The sequence below is a fragment of the Eucyclogobius newberryi genome, unplaced genomic scaffold (assembly GCF_026437365.1).
Source record: "Eucyclogobius newberryi isolate DKJ021-1_F unplaced genomic scaffold, fEucNew1.0.hap1 SCAF_29, whole genome shotgun sequence".
Classification (NCBI taxonomy): domain Eukaryota; kingdom Metazoa; phylum Chordata; class Actinopteri; order Gobiiformes; family Gobiidae; genus Eucyclogobius; species Eucyclogobius newberryi.
In genome coordinates, this window is record NW_027315934.1 from 1,128,148 (window position 1) to 1,151,914 (window position 23,767).

Consider the following 23,767-nt stretch of genomic DNA (forward strand, 5'->3'; position numbering starts at 1 on the left):
AGCCCGGGCACGATAAACTGTTCAAAGTCCGCCCAATAATAGATTTGATTATTCCCAAATTTGCAGCAGTTTACAGTCCAATCAAGGAGCTTTCTTTAGATGAAATGACAATAGCTTTCAAGGGGAGATCTTCACTAAAATGTTACTCTCCGAATAAACCTGACAAATATGGCTATAGAGTGTATGCCCTGAGTGAAAGCTGTTCAGGGTATGTTTTGCGCTGGTCAATGCACACTGGACAGTACAAAAATAATGCAAGCAACATCAGTGCAACACACGCAGTTGTCCGTGAGTTGGTTTCTCCCTTTACGGGCAAAGGACACGAGATTTACATGGACAGTTACTATACCTCGCCTGTAATTGCAAATGAATTAGCAGATTTGGAAACTGGACTGTGTGGGACGGTAAGGATTACCAGGTTGGGGATGCCAAAATGCCTTGGTAAAAGTGTCTTACAGCTGAAAAAAGGAGATGACCCAGTTTTTTGCAGAAAGGGAAAACTCCTGGCTTGTGCTTGGCACGATACTAAACGTCTCACCATGTTGTCCACAGTCCATGGAAATGATTGTGTTCAGAGGAGGATCCGATCCAAGACAGATGACACTGGCTTCCGTGACATCAAAAGACCTGTATGTGTCGACCAGTACAACGCCTACATGGGTGGAGTGGACACTGCTGACCAGAGGATGAAGACATACCTCTTTCCACACAGGTCCCGGAAATGGTATCATCGCATATTCAATGCCATTATAAGCATAAGTATTGTCAACTCACACATCATATACACCAAATCCACTCCAGGCCCACACAAACCTTTAAAGGTTTACATTCAGAACATTATTGATGCATTACTGGCTGATCACTCCAAAAAACAAGAAAGGCGCTCAAGACCGGAGGGTGAAATGCCACAGAGACTCACAGAGCGTCATTGGCTTTGTCAAGCAGAGGGACGTCCAGACTGCGCCGTGTGCTCTGACCGCTCTCGTACCAAAGGCAGGCGGCAAACAAAGTACAGGTGCCGTCTGTGTGGCGTTGGCCTCTGTGCGGTTCCATGCAACGAGAGATACCATACGCTAAAAAACTTTAAATGCTGTCATTTGGATATGTAAAAGTGCAGGGTACCTTGACCCTGGATGGACATCTTTTCTGTGATGGCTCTCTCCTTTCTTCACTGCTTTCTCCACAACCTGCCTGGCACCAATGATGGATGTATAAGTTGGAAAAATAAAAAAAATGAAAAAAATACATAATAAATACCGTGTTTGTCATCATTTGGTCAGAACTTGTAATCAGGGCCCGAGTTTGAAGATGTGAGCAAAAGGGGTGAAAATGGGTTAAAATGTGAAAAAACACCAAAATGAGCAAAATGAAATAATCCCCCATCATCAGTGCACAGTTTGCCCCCAGAAAAGCACTCCCCTGGGGCCTGGAGGTGATCTGACCACCAGAATATAGTACCATATACCCCTGCTGGACTTAGAAAAAAAAACGAGCTTCCAGCCAATAGTACACTATACCCGAGGGACTCTGTCGTTTTTCGGCAATAGTACACTATACCCGAGGGACTCTGTCGTTTTTCGGCAATAGTACACTATACCCGAGGGACTCTGTCGTTTTTCGGCAATAGTACACTATACCCGAGGGACTCTGTCGTTTTTCGGCAATAGTACACTATACCCGAGGGACTCTGTCGTTTTTCGGCAATAGTACACTATACCCGAGGGACTCTGTCGTTTTTCGGCAATAGTACACTATACCCGAGGGACTCTGTCGTTTTTCCGGGCCGTAGTATGAAGTTGTGAGCAAAAGGGGTGAAAATGGGTTAAAATGTGAAAAAACACCAAAATGAGCAAAATGAAATAATCCCCCATCATCAGTGCACTGTTTGCCCCCAGAAAAGCACTCCCCTGGGGCCTGGAGGTGATCTGACCATCATAGTATAGCACCATATGCCCCTGAGGGACTTAGAGTAAAAACCGAAATAGTACACTATACCTGAAAAGACTCTGTCATTTTTCGGCAATAGTACACTATACCCGAGCGACTCTGTCGTTTTTCGGCAATAGTACACTATATACCGTTGGACTTAGTCATTTTTTGGGCTCGTGGAAATAAGCGTTCAGCTCAAGAGTCCCGGGCTAAATCACGCTGCTCCCGAGAAATTCCTACGCTGCTCTCACGCGGGATGTGCAAAATGGTAATGCTGGGAGGGACGGGCGGGCGGTTTTTGAGAATGACGTTTTTCGCAATCGAAACAGGTACATTTCCTGGTTGTGCGGCTACCGGGGGAGGAGCTCGTTTGACGGACACACGAGAACCGCGATCGATGGGCCCCGTTCTGGTTTTATCCAGCTTCCAAGGCTCCTTCACAGCCGTAATCTCAAGTCATGGTTCGGAGGTGCGGAGGTGAGCGTCGGATCACGGAGCCTCTGAATGGAGCCCCGCGCTCCGCGCTCCTCCGCGCTCTAAGCGCCGCTCAGACCGGGCATGAGAGGGTCTATTTTCGGCTTGATTTTACCAGACTCGCGGGCACTTCCAGAAGCTTGCTGTTTGCTCTGATTGCTCGGGGCAGAGCACAGTGTCACGCTGACCACGGGCTGTACGTGGAGGTGAGAGCTGGTTGTAAGGCGGATCACGGAGCCTCTGAATGGAGCCCCGCGCTCCGCGCTCCTCCGCGCTCTAAGCGCCGCTCAGACCGGGCATGAGAGGGTCTATTTTCGGCTTGATTTTACCAGACTCGCGGGCACTTCCAGAAGCTTGCTGTTTGCTCTGATTGCTCGGGGCAGAGCACAGTGTCACGCTGACCACGGGCTGTACGTGGAGGTGAGAGCTGGTTGTAAGGCGGATCACGGAGCCTCTGAATGGAGCCCCGCGCTCCGCGCTCCTCCGCGCTCTAAGCGCCGCTCAGACCGGGCATGAGAGGGTCTATTTTCGGCTTGATTTTACCAGACTCGCGGGCACTTCCAGAAGCTTGCTGTTTGCTCTGATTGCTCGGGGCAGAGCACAGTGTCACGCTGACCACGGGCTGTACGCGGAGGTGACCCGCTCCGTGATCTTAGCTTCGCCCAGACCCAGGGCCATCCACCCCGCACACGGCCAGACTTTGCCCGGCCAGGGAGCACCTTCTGCGGGTCGGAGGCTCCGGGTCGGAGCCCCTGGAGCCTGGAGCCCTCACCGGGCCCCGAACTCGGCTGCCGGAGGCAGTGCAGTGCCTCATGGATAAAAGTGCACCCAGCCGGTCTCGAACTCGCGTGAGCATGAATCAACCATGAAAATGGTACAAATCATGGTTCTATGTATACCAGACAAGGAGCTTGGTCGACGGGCACACATGACCCGCCATCGTAGGGCCCCATTCTGGTTTTATCCAGCTTCGAAGGCTCCTGCGCACTGCGGTTTTGTTTACATTTTGCGGCTGTGGTTTGCTCCGGCTAACCTCACGCCGGACACGTTGGAAGCGAGGCCGAGACAGAGGTCCCACCAGGCGCGGGGCGTCAGTCTGACTGGCTTCCCCCGCGCCTGGCCCCTTGTCTTCGGAGATGGGACCGTCACTCACCCCCGCACTGAAGGACGCGCGGCTTGAAGGATGATGGCTGTGCTTAGCCCCTGTGCCAGGTGCTCTGAGCCAGTCCCCTTCAGCCTCAACGCGTCCGGTGGGAACACAGTCCGGGCCCATTGTCACTCACCCCCGCGCAGCAGGAGGCGCGGCTTGAAGGATGATGGCTGCGCTTTGCCCCTGGGCCCAAGGGCTCTGCGCCAGTCCCCTTCAGCCTCAACGTGTCCGATGGCTCTGCGCGGGGCGGGGGGCAGGGCCGGCGCATACTTTTGGTCCGACTCCGGTCCCTTCCTCGTCTCTGAGTTTGTCAAATGCAGCGCCTGTCCAGGGCTCACTTTGCTATCAACTGTGGCTGGTCACCGCCATCGTAGGGCCCCGTTCTGGTTTCATCCAGCTTCGAAGGCTCCTGCGCACTGCGGGGTTGTAGGCATTTGTGGTCCTGATTTGCGCTGGCTCACCCTCACGCTGGACACAGCGCCAGATGATATATTTGGTCCGACTCCGGTCCCTTCCTCGTCTCTGAGTTTGTCAAATGCAGCGCCTGTCCAGGGCTCACTTTGCTATCAACTGTGGCTGGTCACCGCCATCGTAGGGCCCCGTTCTGGTTTCATCCAGCTTCGAAGGCTCCTGCGCACTGCGGGGTTGTAGGCATTTGTGGTCCTGATTTGCGCTGGCTCACCCTCACGCTGGACACAGCGCCAGATGATATATTTGGTCCGACTCCGGTCCCTTCCTCGTCTCTGAGTTTGTCAAATGCAGCGCCTGTCCAGGGCTCACTTTGCTATCAACTGTGGCTGGTCACCGCCATCGTAGGGCCCCGTTCTGGTTTCATCCAGCTTCGAAGGCTCCTGCGCACTGCGGGGTTGTAGGCATTTGTGGTCCAGAGCCCCGGCTCTAAATTAAACCTGTTACCCTAGTAGGCCGGCCTCCGGGTCCCCCCTCTCTTCTTCGGTTATGGAGTACATTGGGCGCGGGGGCAGCCAGTGGAGGGCAAGGGCCCTGCCTCCAAGTGTGGTGTAGGGGACAGGGGAGCCAGGGCCTTGGGGTCCTGGTGCTTTTTATCTTTTAAAGTGGCTCAGAGTACCAAGGGCACGGACTTCCAGGGGGCTGCACCAAGGGTGTGTAGCTCGTGTGGGGGTGCTTAAGTGTGGGTACCCGGGGACGAAAGGTGGGCCGGGGCCGGCGCGAGCCTCTGTGGTGAGTGCTGGGCCGTTCCCTTGGTACTCCAGTCAGAGTACCAAGGGCACGGACTTCCATGGTATAGTACCAAGGGCACGGACCTCCAGGGGGCTGAACCAAGGGTGTGTAGCCCGTGTGGGGGTGCTTAAGTGTGGGTCCCCGGGTTCGAAGGGAGGGCCTGGTCCCCGGTGGTCATCCCCGGAGTCCCAGAGCCTGCAACCCGGGGAAGAGTGGCCCGTCCCCAGACTGAGTTTGGGGGAATGCGGGGTGGCTCTGGAGGGGCTCCAGGGGTTCCAGGGGGTGCTCGGCGGAGGCCATGCCCAGCCAGAGTGGCCCTTCCCCGGGCAGAATCTGGGGAGAGTGGGGGGTGGCTCTGGAGGTGCTCCGGGGGCTCCAAGGGTTCCAGGGGGTGCTCAGTGGGGGCCATGCCCAGCCAGAGTGGCCCTTCCCCGGGGTGAGTCTGGAGGAGTGGGGGGTGGCTCTGGAGGGGCTCCAGGGGTTCCAGGGGGTGCTCGGCGGAGGCCATGCCCAGCCAGAGTGGCCCTTCCCCGGGCAGAATCTGGGGAGAGTGGGGGGTGGCTCTGGAGGTGCTCCGGGGGCTCCAAGGGTTCCAGGGGGTGCTCAGTGGGGGCCATGCCCAGCCAGAGTGGCCCTTCCCCGGGGTGAGTCTGGAGGAGTGGGGGGTGGCTCTGGAGGGGCTCCAGGGGTTCCAGGGGGTGCTCGGCGGAGGCCATGCCCAGCCCGAGTGGCCCGTCCCCAGACTGAGTTTGGGGGAATGCGGGGTGGCTCTGGAGGGGCTCCAGGGGTTCCAGGGGGGTGCTCGGCGGAGGCCATGCCCAGCCCGAGTGGCCCGTCCCCAGACTGAGTTTGGGGGAATGCGGGGTGGCTCTGGAGGGGCTCCAGGGGTTCCAGGGGGTGCTCGGCGGAGGCCATGCCCAGCCAGAGTGGCCCTTCCCCTGGGTGAGTCTGGAGGAGTGGGGGGTGGCTCTGGAGGGGCTCCAGGGGTTCCAGGGGGTGCTCGGCGGAGGCCATGCCCAGCCAGAGTGGCCCTTCCCCGGGGTGAGTCTGGAGGAGTGGGGGGTGGCTCTGGAGGGGCTCCAGGGGTTCCAGGGGGTGCTCGGCGGAGGCCATGCCCAGCCAGAGTGGCCCTTCCCCGGGCAGAATCTGGGGAGAGTGGGGGGTGGCTCTGGAGGTGCTCCGGGGGCTCCAGGGGTTCCAGGGGGTGCTCAGTGGGGGCCATGCCCAGCCAGAGTGGCCCTTCCCCGGGGTGAGTCTGAAGGAGTGGGGGGTGGCTCTGGAGGGGCTCCAGGGTTTCCAGGGGGTGCTCGGCGGAGGCCATGCCCAGCCAGAGTGGCCCTTCCCCGGGCAGAGTCTGGGGAGAGTGGGGGGTGGCTCTGGAGGTGCTCCGGGGGCTCCAGGGGGTGCTCAGTGGAGGCCATGCCCAGCCAGAGTGGCCCTTCCCCGGGCAGAATCTGGGGAGAGTGGGGGGTGGCTCTGGAGGTGCTCCGGGGGCTCCAGGGGTTCCAGGGGGTGCTCAGTGGGGGCCATGCCCAGCCAGAGTGGCCCTTCCCCGGGGTGAGTCTGGAGGAGTGGGGGGTGGCTCTGGAGGGGCTCCAGGGGTTCCAGGGGGTGCTCGGCGGAGGCCATGCCCAGCCAGAGTGGCCCTTCCCCGGGCAGAGTCTGGGGAGAGTGGGGGGTGGCTCTGGAGGTGCTCCGGGGGCTCCAGGGGGTGCTCAGTGGAGGCCATGCCCAGCCAGAGTGGCCCTTCCCCGGGCAGAATCTGGGGAGAGTGGGGGGTGGCTCTGGAGGTGCTCCGGGGGCTCCAGGGGGTGCTCAGTGGAGGCCATGCCCAGCCAGAGTGGCCCTTCCCCGGGCAAAGTCTGGCCGTGTGCGGGGTGGGTGAACCCTGCTCCGCCTCACGCGAGTTCGAGACCGGCTGGGTGCACCTTTATCCATGAGGCACTGCACTGCCTCCGGCAGCCGAGTTCGGGGCCCAGTGAGGGCTCCAGGCTCCAGGGGCTCCGACCCGGAGCCTCCGACCCGCAGAAGGTGCTCCCTGGCCGGGCAAAGTCTGGCCGTGTGCGGGGTGGTGAACCCTGCTCCGCCTCACGCGAGTTCGAGACCGGCTGGGTGCACCTTTATCCATGAGGCACTGCACTGCCTCCGGCAGCCGAGTTCGGGGCCCAGTGAGGGCTCCAGGCTCCAGGGGCTCCGACCCGGAGCCTCCGACCCGCAGAAGGTGCTCCCTGGCCGGGCAAAGTCTGGCCGTGTGCGGGGTGTGTGAACCCTGCTCCGCCTCACGCGAGTTCGAGACCGGCTGGGTGCACTTTTATCCAAGAATCAACTGGAGTGTGGAGCTTCTACGGGCCTCCAGGGGCACTGCCGACCCAGAGCTGTGCCCCGGCTTCAGTTCTCTGTATCTCAGGAAGTTTTTTATTTATACATTTATTTCATCCATAATCTCTGGCGCCTAAAGGCTTAACCTGGTTTTGTCTGACCAAGAGTGTGGAAATGTAGGAACAGCCCTGAGGAAGACCACAAAATCACATGCCTGAAGGGGAAAAATATGTTTTTTTCACCACACCATGTCAAAGTGCCCATTATTCTCAAGGAAATGCTAACTGCTGGAGAACCCAGCAGGCAAACCACTATCAGGTGTTTTGGGGCTGTGCTGTTGCTCAAAAATAATGGACTGAAATTCACAGGGCACTGCAGACTGTTTTTGACTTTGCCATCCCACTCAAATTTAAAACTATGTACTTGGGCCTCAACACTCCTGCCATGGACACAATAAATGGATACCCTTGGAACATACTTTTGGCTGTAGAGAAAAAGGCCATCACAAAGAAATGCTCGACACCAACCACGCCAACGATCAAAGACTTGACTGACATAGTAACAGACATTAGACATTGGATGAATGGAAAACAGTGACATTCAGGCTTAATTTGGATAAGCACTAATTTTATTGACTTGGACCAAGTGGGCCCCTATTTTCATTTAAAGGTGATTTTGTTTTTATTTTATGTTATGTTATGTTATGTTATGTTATGTTTTATGTAACTATTAAGTTCTTTTAATTACAATTTTTGCTCCCTGGTCGTGTCCTGTATTGTTTTATGTTTAATCAAAAGAAAAGAAAAAAGGACACACAGAAATAGTTCATTTTCTCGCTACGTTATGCCACACGTTTCCCTCCCTTGCCTAATTTATTCGATAAAGTAGCCGAAATAGCTCAGTTGGGAGAGCGTTAGACTGAATATCTAAAGGTCCCTGGTTCAATCCGGGGTTTCGGCAGGTGTACCTGAATGTTAGTCTTTGCTCAAAAATACAATGAATAGGAATGCTGGGTCTATTGGATATTTTGCGAGATCAGGACATAAATGGCCTGGAAAGGATCTATAAAACATAAACAGCATGCTTTCGTTGGAACATTGTTAGCATGAACATGTTTGGTAACATGTTTGGTTTCGCTGAATGTTGTACCCAAGACCTTCTGCGTGTAGGGCAGATGTGATGACCACCACACAATGAAACCATGAAGCAGAAGTTTGCCTACTTCAATGCTGCTCTCTTTGATATAGCCCAATGATCAAATGTCATACTTATTTTCAAAACAGGACATCCTGTAGAAAGGTGTGGTTCAACGGTATAGCGGTTAGCGCTCTGAATCCAGAGTTTTTCTTCATTTCTTATTGCAATTAGAGGGACAAGTCTTTTATGGATATGCATCTCTGTGGCGCAATCGGCTAGCGCGTTCGGCTGTTAACCGAAAGGTTGGTGGTTAGAGCCCACCCAGGGACGACTGCGCACCTTGCCAGAGCAAGCAAGAAATACAATCACAGAAGTAACCACTGTATCTAATTATGTAAGGAAACCAGGAAATCATTATGGCGCTGCGGCTTCCTTGGTCAAAGGGCCTGTTTAGTAAACAGGAAATGCCTACTCTTTTGTCTATGAAAAATATTTACAAGGACAGAAAAGCCCACAAGAAGAGCCCTCAAACCCATACCTTTCCCCCTCAAGTTTACTGCTGCTACACTTTGCATTAAGAGAGGGAAAAGTATTGCTGCACATCAAGATTATTTGCACTGTTTGCACTCCTTGTTTCTCATTTTTTAGGCAAGGGATGATTGATGTAAAGACTCCAAGGAGGAGTCTGCGGTTCCATGGTGTAATGGTTAGCACTCTGGACTCTGAATCCAGCGATCCGAGTTCAAATCTCGGTGGAACCTTGAGTGCCCCGAGAGCAGCGTTACTCTTTTGAAAAAGTGCAGAAACAAGAAGAATCTTTGGGTAAAATCTGTGCTTACCCCCTGAAAGGAGCCAACCAAAGCATACAAACTAAACAAAGCTGTTAAAATCTGGAGCTGGTTTTCTTATGACCAAGCTTATGATTCAACGCCTGGATTACAAAAGGCGTAAACGTTTCACCGCATTGCAAAAGAAAATCAAATGAAAAGCATTGATGTGTTGAAGGAATCCTTTGACTTGGAGAGACAGGACTTTTATAGGACTTATTATAAGCAAGAAATTAAACAAAGAAATGACCACTATAATCCTCTGACAGTAATCTTTGTTGAAACCAATCAATCAGAACTTGCGAGGGGAATCATTTCTAAATGATCTCAATGCATTGGTAATCTGGACAACGTTCTGCTAAGTATATTCTAAACCAATGGGAACGAGAAGTTAACCTGGTTTTGTCTGACCAAGAGTGTGGAAATGTAGGAACAGCCCTAAGGAAGACCACAAAATCACATGCCTGAAGGGGAAAAATATGTTTTTTTCACCACACCATGTCAAAGTGCCCATTATTCACAAGGAAATGCTAACTGCTGGAGAACCCAGCAGGCAAACCACTATCAGGTGTTTTGGGGCTGTGCTGTTGCTCAAAAATAATGGACTGAAATTCACAGGGCACTGCAGACTGTTTTTGACTTTGCCATCCCACTCAAATTTAAAACTATGTACTTGGGCCTCAACACTCCTGCCATGGACACAATAAATGGATACCCTTGGAACATACTTTTGGCTGTAGAGAAAAAGGCCATCACAAAGAAATGCTCGACACCAACCACGCCAACGATCAAAGACTTGACTGACATAGTAACAGACATTAGACATTGGATGAATGGAAAACAGTGACATCCAGGCTTAATTTGGATAAGCACTAATTTGATTGACTTGGACCAAGTAGGACCCTTATTTTCATTTAAATGTGATTTTGTTTTTATTTTATTTTATGTTATGTTATGTTTTATGTAACTATTAAGTTCTTTTAATTACGATTTTTGCTCCCTGGTCGTGTCCTGTATTGTTTTATGTTTAATCAAAAGAAAAGAAAAAAGGACACACAGAACTAGTTCATTTTCTCGCTACGTTATTCCTGGTTCAATCCCGGGTTTCGGCATGTGTACCTGAATGTTAGTCTTTGCTCAAAAATACAATGAATAGGAATGCTGGGTCTATTGGATATTTTGCGAGATCAGGACATAAATGGCCTGGAAAGGATCTATAAAACATAAACAGCATGCTTTCGTTGGAACATTGTTAGCATGAACATGTTTGGTAACATGTTTGGTTTTGCTGAATGTTGTACCCAAGACCTTCTGCGTGTAGGGCAGATGTGATGACCACCACACAATGAAACCATGAAGCAGAAGTATGCCTACTTCAATGCTGCTCTCTTTGATATAGCCCAATGATCAAATGTCATACTTATTTTCAAAACAGGACATCCTGTAGAAAGGTGTGGTTCAACGGTATAGCGGTTAGCGCTCTGAATCCAGAGTTTTTCTTCATTTCTAATTGCAATTAGAGGGGTAACCCTTTCATGGGTCTGTTAAGATTCTCGCCTCTGTGGCGCAATCGGCTAGCGCGTTCTGCTGATAGGCGAAAGGTTGGTGGTTTGAGCCCACCCAGGGACGACTGCTCACCTTGCCAGAGCAAGCAAGAGATACAATCCCAGAAGTAACCACTGTATGTAATTATTTATGGAAACCAGGAAATCATTACGGCGCTGGGGCTTCCTTGGTCAAAGGGCCTGTTTAGTTAACCCTTTAAGCGCCAAAGTCGCAGAAATGCAACTTTACCGTACAAGGAAATTAATGAAATAATAGTAGAAAATGAATCACTTCAGTCATTGGTCGGTTCGGTGCAACTTCCCTTTATTAGCCAGGTATGATCCAGGGCAGATCCGGTAAGGAAAAAAATGGCTGGAGGAAGTTCACGTGGCATGCAATTTACAGCAGATTCTGACTCTGAAGGGTATTATCTCCCCGAGAGTGACGATGGATTTCCAAGTGGAGATGAAGGGACTTCGAAACAACGGACAGGTGCAAAGGACAGACGGAGGTGAGGAACCAGTGGAACCAGTGGCTGCAGTAAAACTTGCCCGGTGGATGAGAGCTGGGACATGCTGAGAGAGGTCGAGGTATTTGAGGCATGGATCAAACCTTTTGAAGACCCAGTTGGCTACACAGGAGAGATGGATCTGACGGATGCTAATCCATTTGATATTCTGTCACTCTTTCTGACCGATCAGTTTTGGACTTTCATTACTGATGAGACAAATAGATATGCACATCAGTGTATGGCACCTATGATTCTGAAGCCACATTCAAGATTTCTTGAGTGGTATGATGTATCAGTCACCGAAATGAAAGCTTTCTTCGCTTTGCATCTCTCCATGGGCCTTGTTGAGAAACCTGAAATCGAGGATTACTGGGGAACATTTTGGCTTACACAAACGCCTGGATTTGGAAATGTAATGTCAAGAAACAGATTTGAAATCATTCTTTCGTTCTTTCATTTTGTCAACAATAATGATTATGTGAGAACAGGCGAGCCCGGGCACGATAAACTGTTCAAAGTCCGCCCAATAATAGATTTGATTATTCCCAAATTTGCAGCAGTTTACAGTCCAATCAAGGAGCTTTCTTTAGATGAAATGACAATAGCTTTCAAGGGGAGATCTTCACTAAAATGTTACTCTCCGAATAAACCTGACAAATATGGCTATAGAGTGTATGCCCTGAGTGAAAGCTGTTCAGGGTATGTTTTGCGCTGGTCAATGCACACTGGACAGTACAAAAATAATGCAAGCAACATCAGTGCAACACACGCAGTTGTCCGTGAGTTGGTTTCTCCCTTTACGGGCAAAGGACACGAGATTTACATGGACAGTTACTATACCTCGCCTGTAATTGCAAATGAATTAGCAGATTTGGAAACTGGACTGTGTGGGACGGTAAGGATTACCAGGTTGGGGATGCCAAAATGCCTTGGTAAAAGTGTCTTACAGCTGAAAAAAGGAGATGACCCAGTTTTTTGCAGAAAGGGAAAACTCCTGGCTTGTGCTTGGCACGATACTAAACGTCTCACCATGTTGTCCACAGTCCATGGAAATGATTGTGTTCAGAGGAGGATCCGATCCAAGACAGATGACACTGGCTTCCGTGACATCAAAAGACCTGTATGTGTCGACCAGTACAACGCCTACATGGGTGGAGTGGACACTGCTGACCAGAGGATGAAGACATACCTCTTTCCACACAGGTCCCGGAAATGGTATCATCGCATATTCAATGCCATTATAAGCATAAGTATTGTCAACTCACACATCATATACACCAAATCCACTCCAGGCCCACACAAACCTTTAAAGGTTTACATTCAGAACATTATTGATGCATTACTGGCTGATCACTCCAAAAAACAAGAAAGGCGCTCAAGACCGGAGGGTGAAATGCCACAGAGACTCACAGAGCGTCATTGGCTTTGTCAAGCAGAGGGACGTCCAGACTGCGCCGTGTGCTCTGACCGCTCTCGTACCAAAGGCAGGCGGCAAACAAAGTACAGGTGCCGTCTGTGTGGCGTTGGCCTCTGTGCGGTTCCATGCAACGAGAGATACCATACGCTAAAAAACTTTAAATGCTGTCATTTGGATATGTAAAAGTGCAGGGTACCTTGACCCTGGATGGACATCTTTTCTGTGATGGCTCTCTCCTTTCTTCACTGCTTTCTCCACAACCTGCCTGGCACCAATGATGGATGTATAAGTTGGAAAAATAAAAAAAATGAAAAAAATACATAATAAATACCGTGTTTGTCATCATTTGGTCAGAACTTGTAATCAGGGCCCGAGTTTGAAGATGTGAGCAAAAGGGGTGAAAATGGGTTAAAATGTGAAAAAACACCAAAATGAGCAAAATGAAATAATCCCCCATCATCAGTGCACAGTTTGCCCCCAGAAAAGCACTCCCCTGGGGCCTGGAGGTGATCTGACCACCAGAATATAGTACCATATACCCCTGCTGGACTTAGAAAAAAAACCGAGCTTCCAGCCAATAGTACACTATACCCGAGGGACTCTGTCGTTTTTCGGCAATAGTACACTATACCCGAGGGACTCTGTCGTTTTTCGGCAATAGTACACTATACCCGAGGGACTCTGTCGTTTTTCGGCAATAGTACACTATACCCGAGGGACTCTGTCGTTTTTCGGCAATAGTACACTATACCCGAGGGACTCTGTCGTTTTTCGGCAATAGTACACTATACCCGAGGGACTCTGTCGTTTTTCGGCAATAGTACACTATACCCGAGGGACTCTGTCGTTTTTCGGCAATAGTACACTATACCCGAGGGACTCTGTCGTTTTTCGGCAATAGTACACTATACCCGAGGGACTCTGTCGTTTTTCGGCAATAGTACACTATACCCGAGGGACTCTGTCGTTTTTCCGGGCCGTAGTATGAAGTTGTGAGCAAAAGGGGTGAAAATGGGTTAATATGTGAAAAAACACCAAAATGAGCAAAATGAAATAATCCCCCATCATCAGTGCACTGTTTGCCCCCAGAAAAGCACTCCCCTGGGGCCTGGAGGTGATCTGACCATCAGAGTATAGCACCATATGCCCCTGAGGGACTTAGAGTAAAAACCGAAATAGTACAATATGCCTGAAAAGACTCTGTCGTTTTTCGGCAATAGTACACTATACCCGAGGGACTCTGTCGTTTTTCCGGGCCGTAGTATGAAGTTGTGAGCAAAAGGGGTGAAAATGGGTTAAAATGTGAAAAAACACCAAAATGAGCAAAATGAAATAATCCCCCATCATCAGTGCACTGTTTGCCCCCAGAAAAGCACTCCCCTGGGGCCTGGAGGTGATCTGACCATCATAGTATAGCACCATATGCCCCTGAGGGACTTAGAGTAAAAACCGAAATAGTACACTATACCTGAAAAGACTCTGTCATTTTTCGGCAATAGTACACTATACCCGAGCGACTCTGTCGTTTTTCGGCAATAGTACACTATATACCGTTGGACTTAGTCATTTTTTGGGCTCGTGGAAATAAGCGTTCAGCTCAAGAGTCCCGGGCTAAATCACGCTGCTCCCGAGAAATTCCTACGCTGCTCTCACGCGGGATGTGCAAAATGGTAATGCTGGGAGGGACGGGCGGGCGGTTTTTGAGAATGACGTTTTTCGCAATCGAAACAGGTACATTTCCTGGTTGTGCGGCTACCGGGGGAGGAGCTCGTTTGACGGACACACGAGAACCGCGATCGATGGGCCCCGTTCTGGTTTTATCCAGCTTCCAAGGCTCCTTCACAGCCGTAATCTCAAGTCATGGTTCGGAGGTGCGGAGGTGAGCGTCGGATCACGGAGCCTCTGAATGGAGCCCCGCGCTCCGCGCTCCTCCGCGCTCTAAGCGCCGCTCAGACCGGGCATGAGAGGGTCTATTTTCGGCTTGATTTTACCAGACTCGCGGGCACTTCCAGAAGCTTGCTGTTTGCTCTGATTGCTCGGGGCAGAGCACAGTGTCACGCTGACCACGGGCTGTACGTGGAGGTGAGAGCTGGTTGTAAGGCGGATCACGGAGCCTCTGAATGGAGCCCCGCGCTCCGCGCTCCTCCGCGCTCTAAGCGCCGCTCAGACCGGGCATGAGAGGGTCTATTTTCGGCTTGATTTTACCAGACTCGCGGGCACTTCCAGAAGCTTGCTGTTTGCTCTGATTGCTCGGGGCAGAGCACAGTGTCACGCTGACCACGGGCTGTACGCGGAGGTGACCCGCTCCGTGATCTTAGCTTCGCCCAGACCCAGGGCCATCCACCCCGCACACGGCCAGACTTTGCCCGGCCAGGGAGCACCTTCTGCGGGTCGGAGGCTCCGGGTCGGAGCCCCTGGAGCCTGGAGCCCTCACCGGGCCCCGAACTCGGCTGCCGGAGGCAGTGCAGTGCCTCATGGATAAAAGTGCACCCAGCCGGTCTCGAACTCGCGTGAGCATGAATCAACCATGAAAATGGTACAAATCATGGTTCTATGTATACCAGACAAGGAGCTTGGTCGACGGGCACACATGACCCGCCATCGTAGGGCCCCATTCTGGTTTTATCCAGCTTCGAAGGCTCCTGCGCACTGCGGTTTTGTTTACATTTTGCGGCTGTGGTTTGCTCCGGCTAACCTCACGCCGGACACGTTGGAAGCGAGGCCGAGACAGAGGTCCCACCAGGCGCGGGGCGTCAGTCTGACTGGCTTCCCCCGCGCCTGGCCCCTTGTCTCCGGAGATGGGACCGTCACTCACCCCCGCACTGAAGGACGCGCGGCTTGAAGGATGATGGCTGTGCTTAGCCCCTGTGCCAGGTGCTCTGAGCCAGTCCCCTTCAGCCTCAACGCGTCCGGTTGGAACACAGTCCGGGCCCATTGTCACTCACCCCCGCGCAGCAGGAGGCGCGGCTTGAAGGATGATGGCTGCGCTTTGCCCCTGGGCCCAAGGGCTCTGCGCCAGTCCCCTTCAGCCTCAACGTGTCCGATGGCTCTGCGCGGGGCGGGGGGCAGGGCCGGCGCATACTTTTGGTCCGACTCCGGTCCCTTCCTCGTCTCTGAGTTTGTCAAATGCAGCGCCTGTCCAGGGCTCACTTTGCTATCAACTGTGGCTGGTCACCGCCATCGTAGGGCCCCGTTCTGGTTTCATCCAGCTTCGAAGGCTCCTGCGCACTGCGGGGTTGTAGGCATTTGTGGTCCTGATTTGCGCTGGCTCACCCTCACGCTGGACACAGCGCCAGATGATATATTTGGTCCGACTCCGGTCCCTTCCTCGTCTCTGAGTTTGTCAAATGCAGCGCCTGTCCAGGGCTCACTTTGCTATCAACTGTGGCTGGTCACCGCCATCGTAGGGCCCCGTTCTGGTTTCATCCAGCTTCGAAGGCTCCTGCGCACTGCGGGGTTGTAGGCATTTGTGGTCCTGATTTGCGCTGGCTCACCCTCACGCTGGACACAGCGCCAGATGATATATTTGGTCCGACTCCGGTCCCTTCCTCGTCTCTGAGTTTGTCAAATGCAGCGCCTGTCCAGGGCTCACTTTGCTATCAACTGTGGCTGGTCACCGCCATCGTAGGGCCCCGTTCTGGTTTCATCCAGCTTCGAAGGCTCCTGCGCACTGCGGGGTTGTAGGCATTTGTGGTCCAGAGCCCCGGCTCTAAATTAAACCTGTTACCCTAGTAGGCCGGCCTCCGGGTCCCCCCTCTCTTCTTCGGTTATGGAGTACATTGGGCGCGGGGGCAGCCAGTGGAGGGCAAGGGCCCTGCCTCCAAGTGTGGTGTAGGGGACAGGGGAGCCAGGGCCTTGGGGTCCTGGTGCTTTTTATCTTTTAAAGTGGCTCAGAGTACCAAGGGCACGGACTTCCAGGGGGCTGCACCAAGGGTGTGTAGCTCGTGTGGGGGTGCTTAAGTGTGGGTACCCGGGGACGAAAGGTGGGCCGGGGCCGGCGCGAGCCTCTGTGGTGAGTGCTGGGCCGTTCCGTTCGAGACCGGCTGGGTGCACCTTTATCCATGAGGCACTGCACTGCCTCCGGCAGCCGAGTTCGGGGCCCAGTGAGGGCTCCAGGCTCCAGGGGCTCCGACCCGGAGCCTCCGACCCGCAGAAGGTGCTCCCTGGCCGGGCAAAGTCTGGCCGTGTGCGGGGTGGGTGAACCCTGCTCCGCCTCACGCGAGTTCGAGACCGGCTGGGTGCACCTTTATCCATGAGGCACTGCACTGCCTCCGGCAGCCGAGTTCGGGGCCCAGTGAGGGCTCCAGGCTCCAGGGGCTCCGACCCGGAGCCTCCGACCCGCAGAAGGTGCTCCCTGGCCGGGCAAAGTCTGGCCGTGTGCGGGGTGGGTGAACCCTGCTCCGCCTCACGCGAGTTCGAGACCGGCTGGGTGCACCTTTATCCATGAGGCACTGCACTGCCTCCGGCAGCCGAGTTCGGGGCCCAGTGAGGGCTCCAGGCTCCAGGGGCTCCGACCCGGAGCCTCCGACCTGCAGAAGGTGCTCCCTGGCCGGGCAAAGTCTGGCCGTGTGCGGGGTGTGTGAACCCTGCTCCGCCTCACGCGAGTTCGAGACCGGCTGGGTGCACTTTTATCCAAGAATCAACTGGAGTGTGGAGCTTCTACGGGCCTCCAGGGGCACTGCCGACCCAGAGCTGTGCCCCGGCTTCAGTTCTCTGTATCTCAGGAAGTTTTTTATTTATACATTTATTTCATCCATAATCTCTGGCGCCTAAAGGGTTAACCTGGTTTTGTCTGACCAAGAGTGTGGAAATGTAGGAACAGCCCTGAGGAAGACCACAAAATCACATGCCTGAAGGGGAAAAATATGTTTTTTTCACCACACCATGTCAAAGTGCCCATTATTCACAAGGAAATGCTAACTGCTGGAGAACCCAGCAGGCAAACCACTATCAGGTGTTTTGGGGCTGTGCTGTTGCTCAAAAATAATGGACTGAAATTCACAGGGCACTGCAGACTGTTTTTGACTTTGCCATCCCACTCAAATTTAAAACTATGTACTTGGGCCTCAACACTCCTGCCATGGACACAATAAATGGATACCCTTGGAACATACTTTTGGCTGTAGAGAAAAAGGCCATCACAAAGAAATGCTCGACACCAACCACGCCAACGATCAAAGACTTGACTGACATAGTAACAGACATTAGACATTGGATGAATGGAAAACAGTGACATTCAGGCTTAATTTGGATAAGCACTAATTTTATTGACTTGGACCAAGTAGGCCCCTATTTTCATTTAAAGGTGATTTTGTTTTTATTTTATGTTATGTTATGTTATGTTATGTTATGTTATGTTATGTTATGTTTTATGTAACTATTAAGTTCTTTTAATTACAATTTTTGCTCCCTGGTCGTGTCCTGTATTGTTTTATGTTTAATCAAAAGAAAAGAAAAAAGGACACACAGAAATAGTTCATTTTCTCGCTACGTTATGCCACACGTTTCCCTCCCTTGCCTAATTTATTCGATAAAGTAGCCGAAATAGCTCAGTTGGGAGAGCGTTAGACTGAATATCTAAAGGTCCCTGGTTCAATCCGGGGTTTCGGCAGGTGTACCTGAATGTTAGTCTTTGCTCAAAAATACAATGAATAGGAATGCTGGGTCTATTGGATATTTTGCGAGATCAGGACATAAATGGCCTGGAAAGGATCTATAAAACATAAACAGCATGCTTTCGTTGGAACATTGTTAGCATGAACATGTTTGGTAACATGTTTGGTTTTGCTGAATGTTGTACCCAAGACCTTCTGCGTGTAGGGCAGATGTGATGACCACCACACAATGAAACCATGAAGCAGAAGTTTGCCTACTTCAATGCTGCTCTCTTTGATATAGCCCAATGATCAAATGTCATACTTATTTTCAAAACAGGATATCCTGTAGAAAGGTGTGGTTCAACGGTATAGCGGTTAGCGCTCTGAATCCAGAGTTTTTCTTCATTTCTTATTGCAATTAGAGGGACAAGTCTTTTATGGATATGCATCTCTGTGGCGCAATCGGCTAGCGCGTTCGGCTGTTAACCGAAAGGTTGGTGGTTGGAGCCCACCCAGGGACGACTGCGCACCTTGCCAGAGCAAGCAAGAAATACAATCCCAGAAGTAACCACTTTATCTAATTATGTAAGGAAACCAGGAAATCATTATGGCGCTGCGGCTTCCTTGGTCAAAGGGCCTGTTTAGTAAACAGGAAATGCCTACTCTGAAAAATATTTACAAGGACAGAAAAGCCCACAAGAAGAGCCCTCAAACCCATACCTTTCCCCCTCAAGTTTACTGCTGCTACACTTTGCATTAAGAGAGGGAAAAGTATTGCTGCACATCAAGATTATTTGCACTGTTTGCACTCCTTGTTTCTCATTTTTTTGGCAAGGGATGATTGATGTAAAGACTTATAGATTTGGATGAAAGTTATCCTTCCAATGACCAGTCTGCGGTTCCATGGTGTAATGGTTAGCACTCTGGACTCTGAATCCAGCGATCCGAGTTCAAATCTCGGTGGAACCTTGAGTGCCCCGAGAGCAGCGTTACTCTTTTGAAAAAGTGCAGAAACAAGAAGAATCTTTGGGTAAAATCTGTGATTACCCCCTGAAAGGAGCCAACCAAAGCATACAAACTAAACAAAGCTGTTAAAATCTGGTGTTGGTTTTCTTATGACCAAGCTTATGATTCAACGCCTGGATTACAAAAGGCGTAAACGTTTCACCGCATTGCAAAAGAAACTCAAATGAAAAGCATTGATGTGTTGAAGGAATCCTTTGACTTGGAGAGACAGGACTTTTATAGGACTTATTATAAGCAAGAAATGAAACAAAGAAATGACCACTATAATCCTCTGACAGTAATCTTTGTTGAAACCAATCAATCAGAACTTGCGAGGGGAATCATTTCTAAATGATCTCAATGCATTGGTAATCTGGACAACGTTCTGCTAAGTATATTCTAAACCAATGGGAACGAGAAGTTAACCTGGTTTTGTCTGACCAAGAGTGTGGAAATGTAGGAACAGCCCTAAGGAAGACCACAAAATCACATGCCTGAAGGGGAAAAATATGTTTTTTCACCACACCATGTCAAAGTGCCCATTATTCACAAGGAAATGCTAACTGCTGGAGAACCCAGCAGGCAAACCACTATCAGGTGTTTTGGGGCTGTGCTGTTGCTCAAAAATAATGGACTGAAATTCACAGGGCACTGCAGACTGTTTTTGACTTTGTGTCAAGAAATGAGACATACACCCGATGCTATTCCTTAACACATAGAGAACACAATTCAACTTAGAATATGAAACGACACAGAAAGATCAGACATTTGTATGGCATGCATGGGAGAAAACGCGGGGACTGATCACGCAAGCTGTTGTAAGCAGCTTACGTGATCCTCCTGCGTCTCACCCCCGCGTCTCACCCTGTTATTTCCCATGCTGGTTGGTTTTATTAGATATTCTGGAATAGGCGGGTCACATTTCTCATTGGTCAGCTTCACATCAAGGCACTTGGTATTTTTCCGTAGAGATCAAGCCTTGGGTAAACATTACCCAGACTCCTCTGGGTTATCACCCCCCCTCTGGTAAACATCCTTTGGCCATCTTTACGACCCCTTCACAAATCCAGTTTGTCACACACCCGTTCTTCTCTTAGACTAATGATGCAGATAATATATCACTATTATGCAGATAAAATACATCACAGAAATATAATCATATATTCACATTTTATCACATTTCCCTCCTGTTTATCAAAGCATTAGTCTACTGTCTCATATGCCAAACACATTACTCTTTTCAGTTTTCAACATGTCTTTCATATAGGTGTTAAAATGACACTTTTACACTCAAAAAGTCTATGCACATTTCTCAACATTGAACACACTTCTTTTCTCTCGGCCCACAACATTTCTACAGCATTACTGTCCTAAATTTTGAGTCAGATTGGTCAATCTCTGTAATTTGACAAACAGACAATTTATCTTGTCTATATTTTGTGCGGTGTGATGGGAAATATAGAAGTACAAGCGGAAAGCCCTTAAACCCGCTGCTCTCTGGTCAGTCACTTTGACTCGTCAGGGACCTCTCTGGACACCCCAATAGAATCAAATACGTAGTATCAGGTGCTACTGGGACCAGATTGTCCACTAACCTCTCGCCCTTGACCCTGCGGTATGGTTCTGGGTGATGCTGATCACAAAAGCGATACATAGGCACAACGTCCCACAAGTGTCCCCACATCACCATACGTCCTTGCTTGGTTTCTTAAGAGACCTCCTCCCGCTGCTCGCTTCGGTCACACCTATGACACATATGAACTGGTACATTTCCCATCTCAATTCATAATCTCATTAACATTACATGTAGTTATGTTGTAGCAGATAAAAAATACACTCTGTTCGTGCAAACAACAGTGGCTGTATAATATGCCATTGTGTTTCTTCAGCCTCTGTCATGTCAATTATACATTGTACATTATTACACATCATGCATTTCATAACCTTTCAAGTTGATCACTTATTTGCTTCCCTCTATTCCAGGTCTGTGTATGTTTCATTTCCCGGTATACACAGTTGTGTATGTTGATCGATTGTCCCGATTGTCCCGATTGTCCGGTGCATAATACAGGTGTTCAGCACCCATATTACCGTCATCACTTGATGATGATAACTCGTTGATTCTTTTTCACAGAGTATGGTACTCTGCGCACCGTAGCCTCTGGCTCTCGTTCATCGTAGCAGAGTATAGTACTTTGCCTACACGAATCTGTCTGTCGTCTCTGCATACAGAAACGAAGAATACAAACAAAGTCCTGCGTCTGCGATGTTAAGGATCTGCCGCTGTGTTGTCCAGACATTTCTCTCACTTTCCCATGAGAGCACCCATGTTCTCGTCCCTCCAATGGTCGGTGTGAGGACGACACGATGTGGCTCCGTCCACCTTGCTCGTCCACTTGGCTCGTTTCTGTAAACACCACATCTCCAACACGTTCTCTGCGGTGATAAAGTCTTTTCGACAATTCAGTGTATTTCAGTTTTCTTGTTTACAATTTTTTTTTTAGTAATTTTTGATTCGGAATATTTGTTTACACGTACAATAGCCCTCCTTTTTGAGATATGGCTTTGCCCATTTCTCAAACTTCTACATTTAACCAAAATTCAATAATCCAGATAGTTTACAACGTTCACTAATCCAGGATGTAATCAAGGAAGAGATGGAATTGCGTCTGTCACTCCACTCCGCAATGTCACCTCTTGACTTTTCACAGTTCAGTGGTCACATCCCTGGCTGAGCCCCCCTTCCACGGCGCTGGGCCCCCACCCTGTGTGTCTGTAATCCGACACTGCCTCTGCGATCTGTAACTTGTAAATCTGTTTTACCACCATTTGTTTCAAACTCTAAAAGTTTCAAACTCTAAATGTTTGGTTGTCCACGTGTGCGCGCGTATGTATGTATGTGTGTGTGTATGTGCAATACAACTACAAATACATCAAACAATAATAATTATCTCAATAATTCCCCCGTTGAGCTGGCCATAAGGGTCAGTTCACAACTTAGAATTCTTCACATAATTAATAATTTCACATCTCCTCTGTTTGTGTGGCCTGCATAAAGTCACACATCTAATGTAATATGTGCTAATCTTTTATATGTGCTTCAGGTGAGATTCAAACTCAATCTCTCACACCTGCTCATGTGGTGCTTTACAAACATTGTGTATTAGTTTGTTCTAGCAAGTCTATATGTGTATTAACAATCAAAATGATTCTAAACCTTCCCCTTATCCATAAGGCACGTCATTTTATCAGTCTAACCATCTCTTGCCTCCGTCCTGAGTCCTATAATGTTTAAGTCCTATTATCACTGGTTTTCATAACTTCTATAGCGTCTAAATTTAGATGATATTGTCTTATTTAAATCTATTCAATTCTTGATTGAATCTCAACAATCCTTCAGGTATTTACTTTAGAATGTCAAATTCTTTCCCTGTTAATTTTAACTTTTCCTATTACCCATCACGTCAACCCCCCCTGAGGTGGAGTTGCTGTTAATTGTCACTGTGATACGTAAAGATAACGACATCTGCTCCATCCTGAGTCCTCTCCAGATTCTTTGCCAGTCAATAGCCCCTTATCTCTGACTATCTTTATGACTTGGTGTCCTGTTGTCTTTAGTTAATGACCCATTCATGTCTTTCCAAGGAGGACATTGGCACGTCACTATTTAACTTATTCCCTCACTTACGTCTACATCGCAATACGAGGTTTCCTCATGATAATACAAATAAATAAGTTACTGATATAACTTTTCACTTTACTTACTGCCCATTCTACTGTCCAAAAACATCAGTAGTCATTAATTTACCCACATTATCACACCAGGCCTGTGCCTGCATTTGATTCTAAATTTAAAAACACTTCTGTCTTTTCGTCCTGTACTTTGATCTAGTCATGCATTAAGTCCAAAAAATATTTTTTGTCAAATCCAAAAATAAAACAAAACAAAACGTAGGTTTGTTCTGTGCACTCAAAAAAACACGATACCGTAAAAACACAACTTTTGTCATCTATGTCGGGGACAGGAAGTGTCCTGTCTGTGATCACATTCCCCAAAATATTGGCCATCTATAAAAATCTGAATTCATCTTCATCTCTTATCAAGTTTAATGAAATCTTTATAATTGATTGTTGTCAATCAAACAAAACCCTTAAATTTGTTCTACAGACTAAAATTTAAAACAGCTGAGTTTAGTTCCTAATTCATTCATTCAGAGCGTCCTCTGAGTGCTTTCTCCCCATTCTCCTGTCTTGTTGACCCCCCTTATCTCCCCCTCTCTGCCACGTCATCTGAGCACGCTGGAAGTCTCCCTCCAAAATCCTCTATAACTTTTCCTTTGTCTTTTTACAGTTTGGGGTGATAATTCTGGCATTATGTGGTCTCGGTCGTCTGACAGAAATGCTACTTGCTTTACAGTCACGGTTAATGTCAAGCTTCTAGAGAAAATTCCTTATTAGATTCCTCCGGACATAAACGTGGTGTTTAAGATTCACCCGTGACTGCAAATTTTAGATCTCTCAGAATAACGCCTTGTGACCCTTGATTAATTGTGATTCTCACACTCGTTAGTTAATCACTTATTAATCCTCATTCACACATTCACACTTCTCTCTTACTTACTTCGCTCGTGCACAGCGCTTACATTCACACATATT

General features: G+C 49.5%; 4 non-coding genes across 4 annotated transcripts; all 4 read left to right on the forward strand.

Annotated features, from left to right (window-relative positions):
• Positions 1–7,959: 7,959 nt before the first annotated feature.
• Positions 7,960–8,032, forward strand: trnaf-gaa (transfer RNA phenylalanine (anticodon GAA)). Its single transcript has one exon. It is a non-coding gene; the product is annotated as a tRNA-Phe (tRNA).
• An 866-nt stretch (positions 8,033–8,898) lies between these two features.
• trnaq-cug (transfer RNA glutamine (anticodon CUG)) lies at positions 8,899–8,970 on the forward strand. Its single transcript has one exon. It is a non-coding gene; the product is annotated as a tRNA-Gln (tRNA).
• A 9,077-nt stretch (positions 8,971–18,047) lies between these two features.
• Positions 18,048–18,120, forward strand: trnaf-gaa (transfer RNA phenylalanine (anticodon GAA)). The gene has a single exon. It is a non-coding gene; the product is annotated as a tRNA-Phe (tRNA).
• An 883-nt stretch (positions 18,121–19,003) lies between these two features.
• Positions 19,004–19,075, forward strand: trnaq-cug (transfer RNA glutamine (anticodon CUG)). The gene has a single exon. It is a non-coding gene; the product is annotated as a tRNA-Gln (tRNA).
• Positions 19,076–23,767: the final 4,692 nt, after the last annotated feature.